We start from the raw sequence: 11,031 nt of genomic DNA, 5'->3' as shown, positions 1-11,031 counted from the left end.
CAGCAATGTCAGCTTTCATTTAATAAAAATGTAATAACAAGTCGAATTTTAAACAAAACAAGAAGTTCAAATACGTATTTACTTTAATAGTCACTGGCATATAAATATAGATCCAAATCTATCTCGACGGTGACTCGACCTCTTAAAAAAGAAACAAACAAAAGCGATATTTTGCTAGTCGATAGTAAATCTAAAAGGTAGATCTGAATGTTTATCTGCTTTTTGTTGGAAAACTATCATCTACTGTAGATGGCTCGTAAATTAATTGACAGTATGAATAAAATGCAAAGATGAATTTATTTTCTAATACGAAATCTTAATTTTCACTTATTATCCTTATTCCTACCCAGCTTGGGCCCAGCGCAATCCGTTTCGCATAGGGCCCCGCAATCTGTAGGACCGGCGATGGTGCCCAAAAGGCAGAGTTGCCTACAAGTACGCATCTTTTGTATATTGTACGCAAATGGACTCAAAAATACGCCAGTACGGTTTATTATCTGAAAATACGCATTTCCCCCTCTAAAGCAGAAAAAAAATAATTAAAAAAAAAAAACAAAAAAAAAAAACAAAAAAAAAACAAGTAGTTCTTGCTAATCATATATATATATATCAGTGCGTCAATGCCTGGAAATGGACTATTCCTATTAGATCTACTAAGGCCGGCCCTGCAAAATAGTGGCGTATGCTAGGGCCCGCCGCCGGTCGACTAGTTAAATAAAAAAACGCAAATGTGACTGGATAGATCATACATTGCGTAGCTAGCAATGCGCGGATGGTGTGGGCCACACGGGGCTTCAATTGGTGAAGGGCATCAAACTGAGGAAAAATTTTCTCAGTTAAACTGCACATTGGATGGCTGCCTGGTCGTGAGGTTTGCGCGCTGGACTGTCGTTTGGATTTATCGATGGTCCCGGGTTCAAACCCTGCCCGCTCCCATCCCCCGTCGAGAGGTTTGGATTAGGAAGTAAACTATCTTCAACTCTGAAGGAACATCCGAAACATGTAAAACATTGTACGTATATAAAAAAAATTGTATTGTGTTACTTTCTTAATCTCCTATATTCTTTCTATAATTAAATTTACGGTAAGCGGTAGACTAATTTGAGTCAAATTTTAACAGATTTCAACATTTTTTTACTTTATTGTTTTGTCAACTGGTTTCATCTAGATTTAGATTTTTATAAATATATCTTTAGACTCCAGATCTATATAATTGTAATAATTTATTTTCATTTCTCTATAATTTTTTTTAGTTTAGTCATTTTAAAAAGAATTCACTGCTTCTTGTAAATTTTAATGTCCAAATTTTTGCACCAAGCTGCATTTAGATTAGGCCTAACTTTTTTTTTTTTGGCATTTGTTTCTCTTTTTCATTTTTAACTAGATAATTGTCATACTTATGTGAGCAGGTCAGGGCAGGCGCGAGCTGTGGTGGCCTTTTCTCTTCTGCTGCTCAACATTAAATTCATTAACAGTAGGCAGATGTTAGCGCTACTGGGTGGGCCCAATCTGTGCACCTCGGTCTGCGACCAAGGGGCTAGAGTCGCCTAAGCAACCAGACAGCACAATTAAACTAAACTAAACTAAACTCACTAACTAAAAGAAAGCAATAACGAAACTTTTACTTTAGGGTAAATAAAACAAAAAGAAACTTTATTTACATACACAAATAAATCAATAATAAAATATAACATATACACTAACACTACAACTGAACTCAGCAACTAACTAAAACCCTCTAAATCTACAAACACTAACAGACTAACCAAACCAACTATCTAACTAAATCACTACAATTAGTACAATTACTACCCTAGACCTAAGCTTAAAATTAATAAAATATAACAAAAAAGGTACAAGGAGGCGATGGCAGACTAATGGCAGTAGACTAACAACAGCCTACAGGCAGTAGGCTAACAACAGCAGACTTAACGACAGCAGTACTGCAGTAAGGATAGCCTGCAAAAATCAATACATAAAAACGTTAAAAAATAGTAAAAAGTTTTAAAAAGCTAGACTAGACCTAGTCTAGTACACAAACCGACCTAGAGACATGAGGTAATTACATATTAGTAATTAGCCTCCATGTAGCTAATAAAAGCCACAGAATTTTAGGTCAAGTCTACGCCACAACCCACACAGGCTGGGTAGACAATAAACAGATCTAGATAACATCAGATAAAAGTCACAACAATACACATTAGATCTAGGTTAATGAGCCGGCTTATGCCAGCCGCCATCTTGTACATAAAAATACAACAAAATTAAAAATAATATTATCTGCCAACTACACTTCAGAAACTACCAAAAAGAATCACTAATAAAAATAAACATACATAAGAATATAAGATAATAAAATATTTACAAATAGACATAGTATAGAAAAACAATAAGGGGATTATTAGGGATAGCTGGGGGGGGGGGGGGGGGGAAGGAAGGGGTGACGCTATCCAGCTTAATGGACCTTCCGGTTCCATCATAGACAATCATGGCTAATTAACTAGCCAGTGATGCCACTACACTAATCAGTCCACATCTAGACTATAACAGTAGATGTAGGAATAACTAATACAAATACAAACTAAAGAAATAAAATAAAAACATTTTCCAACTTACAGGCGGTCCCAGCTGAATACAAGCGCAACAATTAAATACTTATTTCTTCTACGTGATTGCACTGACCGACGGTCAACACCGGAAAAAAAGAAAGAACTGACCGCACCTGTTCTATTTATAGAGCCAGGTCATGACTCGTACAAACTAACTTCTAAAGTAAAAGAGCTGGCGGGAACCATGCACGCACTCAGCACTAGCCTAGATAGTTAAACTTAAAATACAGATAAAAATAGATAAAAATTAAATCTAGGATCGCCAGCTCACATTCACCCCCGCTCAAAACTTTTGCGTCCCCGCAAAATAAAAATACACAAAATACAGAGATAAAAAGTCAAAATATATACAGCAGAAATAAAATAAAAATGAATTCATACAAGAGAACGGAGAACTATAACCATAGCTCTCAGTACTAAATGGCTTCACAAGTGGCAAAGCTTTCAACAGAAAACAATAAAAATACAGGTAATACAAAATATAGTGCATGACATCTTTAACAAAAATGGAACGACAAAAAAAGTAATTAACGAAAACTACATGGTTAGAGCAAATGACGCCCTAGCCAAACATGATAAACTTAGTCACACAGACCAACAGGAACTCTATGAGGCTTAACTCAGTTCCTTAGCCACACAGGCTAAAACAAAGTCACACAGACTTATACAAAGCCACCAAGGCTTCAACAGACCCATAGTCACACAGACTTATGGCCAGCCACTGAAGGCTCACAATGGTCACAAAGACCAAAACATTAAAAAATGGTACACTCAAAGTGTCATAACACAACCTGGAGTTACAGTGCTATAACCAAAACACAGGGCATCCAACAGTGGTGGTGAGACATAGAAAATAAAAAAATAAAAGGGACCACTGTCAGACAATTCAACCTAACATGACATTAATGAGTACAGTAGTTCAAAAAAAAGTCGAACTACCAAAAAACATTACATGGCCTTCCAAAGGCAAGAACTACCAAAAAAACATTTCCTGCCTTCCAAAGGCGACTAAAAAAACATTACAAGCCTTCCAAAGGCAACTACAAAATACTGTAATAAAATGTATTACATTTATCTACGTCATGGCCTCCAAGGCAAAACAACATTAACGAGTACCTTGACGGCAACATCGAAAATTACACGACTAGAAAAATCGTACATACAGCATATTACTACAGCAACTACAACATTCCAGCACAATATTGGCTTTTGAGAGCCCAATAAAGACTTACAAAAAACTTATTGGGTTGCAACACATGCAAACACCCATGGAACATACTCAAAAAAATTGATCATTATTCAAAATACATAAAAGCATAAATACAAATTAAAAATAATATGCATAAATACATTAAAACAAGTCAAAGTATAAAAGGAGCCACACAATGAACAGTGTGATAAGAACATATAAAAAACATTTAATAAAAGGGAAAAAGACACGACAGGTTTGCTCTGCTCTTGACGACTTCTACATCTCTGGCCGGTCCACCACCGCTGTCCAGTAGAGATGATCAGCGGCTGACACAAGACACCCAGTAAGTGAGGAGTGAAATCCATGTGGTTTACAGAAAGATGACGTGGAAGGCTTTCATCAGTGGCGACCTCAAGATGTGAGGGCCATTAAACCATACGTTGCAACTGGGCGGACAGTCGTCCTAATTGGACAAACTGGCCCAGTTGTTTATAACACAGAGGTGGAAGTGGGGCACCTCTGTCAGTCCAGTACATGGCTACTTGCAAAAAAAAACCCGTGCTGGAACTGTCTAAGTTTTGGTAGTATCGCTTAACACCTTCAATAACAAAGTTTGGCGATGACCCATCAGTCCAGACTTCAACTGCCATCTCGCCATCCGTTAACATTGGGCTGACATCTCTCCGAAGGCATGGGAGAGCTGCAGACTTGTCCTCGGATCATGCCATTCCGAGGCCCCTCAACTTCAGCCTGGGACCGCTGCATCCTTCCTGCCGCTGCTGCCATTCTGCCAACCTAACCTAACACTTCAACTCTAACCCATTCTAACCCTAACCCACAACAACAATACTAACTACCTCACAACGCACTACAACAACTTCCTAGAACTACATCTCCAAGTAACATTAAAACCAACTCACTACTGACCATAACGAAGACCACTACATCAAACAAAACTCAAACAACAAATTAAACTATCCATACCCTATATTCTAACAACCAACAACAAAATAAATTCTCCAACACTGATTCCTACTGCTATCCAAACCTAAAACTAATACCAACCTATGCAATCCTAACAATGCGCTAACGAAGCCTAACCAAAACCTAAATCAACCTAACAAAAGCCTCAAAAAAACCTAACAACCTAATCCCTAAGAAAACAATGTGTGTCTGATTACTCAAGCACAGATCCCACTTCTGACACCAAAAATGTGAGCAGGTCAGGGCAGGCGCGAGCTGTGGTGGCCTTTTCTCTTCTGCTGCTCAACATTAAATTCATTAACAGTAGGCAGATGTTAGCGCTACTGGGTGGGCCCAATCTGTGCACCTCGGTCTGCGACCAAGGGGCTAGAGTCGCCTAAGCAACCAGACAGCACAATTAAACTAAACTAAACTAAACTCACTAACTAAAAGAAAGCAATAACGAAACTTTTACTTTAGGGTAAATAAAACAAAAAGAAACTTTATTTACATACACAAATAAATCAATAATAAAATATAACATATACACTAACACTACAACTGAACTCAGCAACTAACTAAAACCCTCTAAATCTACAAACACTAACAGACTAACCAAACCAACTATCTAACTAAATCACTACAATTAGTACAATTACTACCCTAGACCTAAGCTTAAAATTAATAAAATATAACAAAAAAGGTACAAGGAGGCGATGGCAGACTAATGGCAGTAGACTAACAACAGCCTACAGGCAGTAGGCTAACAACAGCAGACTTAACGACAGCAGTACTGCAGTAAGGATAGCCTGCAAAAATCAATACATAAAAACGTTAAAAAATAGTAAAAAGTTTTAAAAAGCTAGACTAGACCTAGTCTAGTACACAAACCGACCTAGAGACATGAGGTAATTACATATTAGTAATTAGCCTCCATGTAGCTAATAAAAGCCACAGAATTTTAGGTCAAGTCTACGCCACAACCCACACAGGCTGGGTAGACAATAAACAGATCTAGATAACATCAGATAAAAGTCACAACAATACACATTAGATCTAGGTTAATGAGCCGGCTTATGCCAGCCGCCATCTTGTACATAAAAATACAACAAAATTAAAAATAATATTATCTGCCAACTACACTTCAGAAACTACCAAAAAGAATCACTAATAAAAATAAACATACATAAGAATATAAGATAATAAAATATTTACAAATAGACATAGTATAGAAAAACAATAAGGGGATTATTAGGGATAGCTGGGGGGGGGGGGGAAGGAAGGGGTGACGCTATCCAGCTTAATGGACCTTCCGGTTCCATCATAGACAATCATGGCTAATTAACTAGCCAGTGATGCCACTACACTAATCAGTCCACATCTAGACTATAACAGTAGATGTAGGAATAACTAATACAAATACAAACTAAAGAAATAAAATAAAAACATTTTCCAACTTACAGGCGGTCCCAGCTGAATACAAGCGCAACAATTAAATACTTATTTCTTCTACGTGATTGCACTGACCGACGGTCAACACCGGAAAAAAAGAAAGAACTGACCGCACCTGTTCTATTTATAGAGCCAGGTCATGACTCGTACAAACTAACTTCTAAAGTAAAAGAGCTGGCGGGAACCATGCACGCACTCAGCACTAGCCTAGATAGTTAAACTTAAAATACAGATAAAAATAGATAAAAATTAAATCTAGGATCGCCAGCTCACACTTAAATGTCATGTGGTTTGCAGTTTGGGCTCTCGTTCGGTAGTCTCAATGTTCTCGGGTTCAAACCCTGCCCGCTGCTCTTCTCCGTCGTCCTGCGGGAGGTTTTGACTAGGAAGTAATTATCTTTCAAATCTGTAGGAACATTCGAAACATATCAAACACAAGTATAAAGGCGAGGAAGATAGGTTTCGTTTTTCCAAAAAAACGAGAAGGCTGTAATCAAGTGGATATGTTACTCGAAAACAACAACAACAAACAAAAAAAAGAATCTTTATTATCGATAAAGTAATTCATCTGTATTGAATTCATCGATGGATTTAGTGAGTGTGTTGAAGGGTATCATCGTAAATTGAAACCAATGAGACGATCAGAGCTCACATTCAGTGTTCTGGAAGTTTAAACTCTCAAAGCAGAATTTGGCACTAAAAATCTATGTCATCATTGTCATATGGGCATTGCCATGAATCGAAGAAGAATTGGAAGGACAAAAATCAAAGCAATATCTTGAAGCTAGTAAAATTGCTATCCAAGTACGATCCACTGCTGAGAAAACATGTGCTTCAAACCAGGCGTATTTCCAGACCGAATAGATACATGTTCCCACAAATACAAAACAAAGTTTATTGTAATTTTGGGTGATCGCGAAAAATAATCACACATCAAGTAAAACAAGTCAAATATTTCTTGATAATTTCTGACAGTACACTTGACTTCTAAAAGCAGGTTCAAACCTCCAACATGGTACGCTATGGAATAAGGATAGGTTAAAGTTCGTGTTACTTCATAGGAATCATAGGTTTATCAATACTAAGGACAAGCATGCCATTGGAATCGCTTCAATGATTTTAGAGAAACTACGTTCGGTTGGCTTACACATAATGGACAGCAGAGGTCAAGGCTATGATAATGCTGCGGTCATAAAGAGTCAACACTACGGTTGCCTGCTCGAACTAGTCTCTAATTTTGACAGAAATTCGAGCTGCTAAAGCTGAAGTCATATGAGTACAATTGTTCGGTACACTGGACTTCAACATAGGCTACCACTGGGAAATCCTTATAAAAATAACCGGAACCATTAAACGCTTGGGTTAAACCCGCTGGAACATCAGAGAAGTCTTCAAGATGGTTAGGAATAGCTTTTCAAAAATTTTAGAAACAGATGAAAACTCTTTACTTAACCTGAAGCAAGCTGTGTTAGTTGCCATGCAGTCTTTTTATTCTCTCCCCTACCTAGAGATTTGGGCTCCTAAATTAAGTGAACTAAACGACGCACAAGGATTGTCGATTCGAGACTGTACTCTCAAACTGAATAAAGACATTCTTTACCAATAGTCGGAAGGAAATCGCTGAAGTTGACTTGTAGCACCAAGCTGCTAGTGGACAACTAAACCGCTGTAGGTGTATTATATCTTAACAACTTATAGGCTACAGCTTCAAATAACTTGAATATCCTCTATGTGAACAAGATTAAATATAACTTTTTTTTTTACAATATAAACAAATTTAACTTGAGGTGAAATGAAATAAGTGCATTAGACTTTAGTTATAATATAAAATTATATTTTGAATAAAATCCAACTCACTACAAAAACTCGTCTTTTCACTCTGGCCTTCTGGAGTCATCTCTGGTCTACCCAAGACAGTCCATGTCGCTTATCTTGCATCATTTTCACTGCATAGCTAGTCATAGCTACCAACATCATTTCTAGCTTCTTCTCACCATCGCCGTAAACACACTCACACATACACACACACACACTCACACACTCCATAACATAGATGAATATGAATTTCGTCGCATTTCCCAATTTTTGAATCCTCAGATCGAAATCAATCTCGATACTGCTCCTAACGACATTGACATAAATACATTTCGTCTGGAGCGAAAAAGGTTTCAACGGCTTGTCTCAGGTATGTCAGAAGTCTCCAAACTTCAAAGGTTTCAACGGCTTGTCTCAGGTATGTCAGAAGTCTCCAAACTTCAAAGGTTTCAACGGCTTGTCTCAGGTATGTCAGAAGTCTCCAAACTTCAAAGGTTTCAACGGCTTGTCTCAGGTATGTCAGAAGTCTCCAAACTTCAAAGGTTTCAACGGCTTGTCTCAGGTATGTCAGAAGTCTCCAAACTTCAAAGGTTTCAACGGCTTGTCTCAGGTATGTCAGAAGTCTCCAAACTTCAAAGGTTTCAACGGCTTGTCTCAGGTATGTCAGAAGTCTCCAAACTTCAAAGGTTTCAACGGCTTGTCTCAGGTATGTCAGAAGTCTCCAAACTTCAAAGGTTTCAACGGCTTGTCTCAGGTATGTCAGAAGTCTCCAAACTTCAAAGGTTTCAACAGCTTGTCTCAGGTATGTCAGAAGTCTCCAAACTTCAAAGGTTTCAACGGCTTGTCTCAGGTATGTCAGAAGTCTCCAAACTTCAAAGGTTTCAACGGCTTGTCTCAGGTATGTCAGAAGTCTCCAAACTTCAAAGGTTTCAACGGCTTGTCTCAGGTATGTCAGAAGTCTCCAAACTTCAAAGGTTTCAACGGCTTGTCTCAGGTATGTCAGAAGTCTCCAAACTTCAAAGGTTTCAACGGCTTGTCTCAGGTATGTCAGAAGTCTCCAAACTTCAAAGGTTTCAACGGCTTGTCTCAGGTATGTCAGAAGTCTCCAAACTTCCGAAACAAGAGCTGGTGAGATCTTGGGTTCTAAAAAAAATATCAGCTCGAAGATATATGTGTGTGTTTGTAGGGGCCTACACGCACGCGCTCGTGTGTGTGTGTGAGAGAGAAAATCGACCCTCCATCAAAAGTTCTGGATCCACTAGTGCTTTCAGGGACCCAAAATTTCATATTGAGAGCTGTACTTTTAAAGTGACCAGACGTCTCGTCTGCCCCGCTATTCAAAAAATGTTCGGGCGGGACACACAATGTCCCGCATATATTTAAAAAGTCGATCAATGCTTCGTTTTTTATTTAAAAAAATGATTTAGAATATCTCCGTTTGATTAATAATTTCGGCGTTTCCTTCTTCATCCTTAAACTTCCAAAATTACACATCACGCCGTCAAAACTGCTTCAAATGGTCAGCAATAGACAAGGAAACAATTTGTATGCAAATGTATTGTTACTTTTTGCAACAAATTATGTTCATTTTTCGCTGTAAAATATGGCAGTGTTTAAATTTGTAGTTTTATGCGATATTTGGGGCAAATGCTGTAGGCCTAATGGTCATCTGTTTCTGTGGCCCACTGTTAAAGAGGGTGTCATGTGGACAAGCACAACATCTTTACCAACTAATATCAGGTACCCATTAGATCTGGGTGTACTCAGAGGCGCCTCAAAGAATCTGAAATAAAAAATTTCATTCATCAGGATTCGAACGCGGGACTCTTCGGTTTGGATGCCAAGCGCTTTACCTATCTGCCAATCGATAATGTCAGATTATGACATAATAATTAAAAACATAATTTTGAAATCAAATTCAAACTTCAATTACAACTAGTAAATGGAATATAACATAGGACTGAATGCTTTATATTATTATGTAACATTGACATTTATTTTATAAAATCTTACAAGTGTTAAAACATTAACATTTTACAGCCTTTTTAAATTGTGTTACTCATGGGCGTGGCCAGGATTTTTTTTCGGGGGGGGGGGGGTTGGGGGGATTCCCCCCCCCGCGAAATTTTTTTTAAATATGTATTTATGTGTGTGTGTGTACATAATCTTTATTGCATTCTGACCATTCATTCTTTCGGAAGACGCTTATTGTGCCCTAGAATAGGTTCTTCCATGAGTTAGTGGAAAAATTGTAGATTCCCCGCCAATACTAGCAAGGGGGTCTTTAAAATCTAAAGCAAACTACAGTCACTTAATTCCAAGAGCGTATTCAAGAGAGGTTACACATTTTTACCAGGAGCTCCCCCAGCGAGGGGCGAAGTCCCGCCGCCAAGCACTATTTCTGATATTGAAAGCCAACAAAATGCATATTCTGAGGTATCTACAGTGCATTTTCCTGCTATTAAAATGTTTTATTTCAAAAACCTAATGTGCTATTCTTACTGACTTAGACCCTCCCGCGCCGTTTGGCGCATTTGCCGTCAAGCTGTTTCCATAAAATTGTAGATTCCCTGCCATTACTAGCGATGGGGTCTGGGGAGCGCTAGCGCGGGGCGAAGCCCCGCCGCCAAGCACTATTTCTGGTATTGAAAGCCAACAAAATGCATATTCTGAGGTATCTACAGTGCATTTTCCTGCTATTAAAATGTTTTATTTCAAAAACCTAATGTGCTATTCTTACTGACTTAGACCCTCCCTCGCCGTTTGGCGCATTTGCCGTCAAGCTGTTTCCATAACATTGTAGATTCCCTGCCATTACTAGCAATGGGGTCTGGGGAGCGCTAGCGCGGGGCGAAGCCCCGCCGCCAAGCGCTATTTCTGGTATTGAAAGCCAACAAAATGCATATTGTGAGGTATCTACAGTGCATTTTCCTGCTACTAAAAAGTTTTATTTCAAAAACCTAATGTGCTATTCTTACTGACTTAGACCCTCCCTCGCCG

This window comes from Biomphalaria glabrata, chromosome 1 (assembly GCF_947242115.1).
Source record: "Biomphalaria glabrata chromosome 1, xgBioGlab47.1, whole genome shotgun sequence".
NCBI classification, from domain to species: Eukaryota; Metazoa; Mollusca; class Gastropoda; family Planorbidae; genus Biomphalaria; species Biomphalaria glabrata.
Note: the sequence above shows the minus strand (reverse complement) of the source record.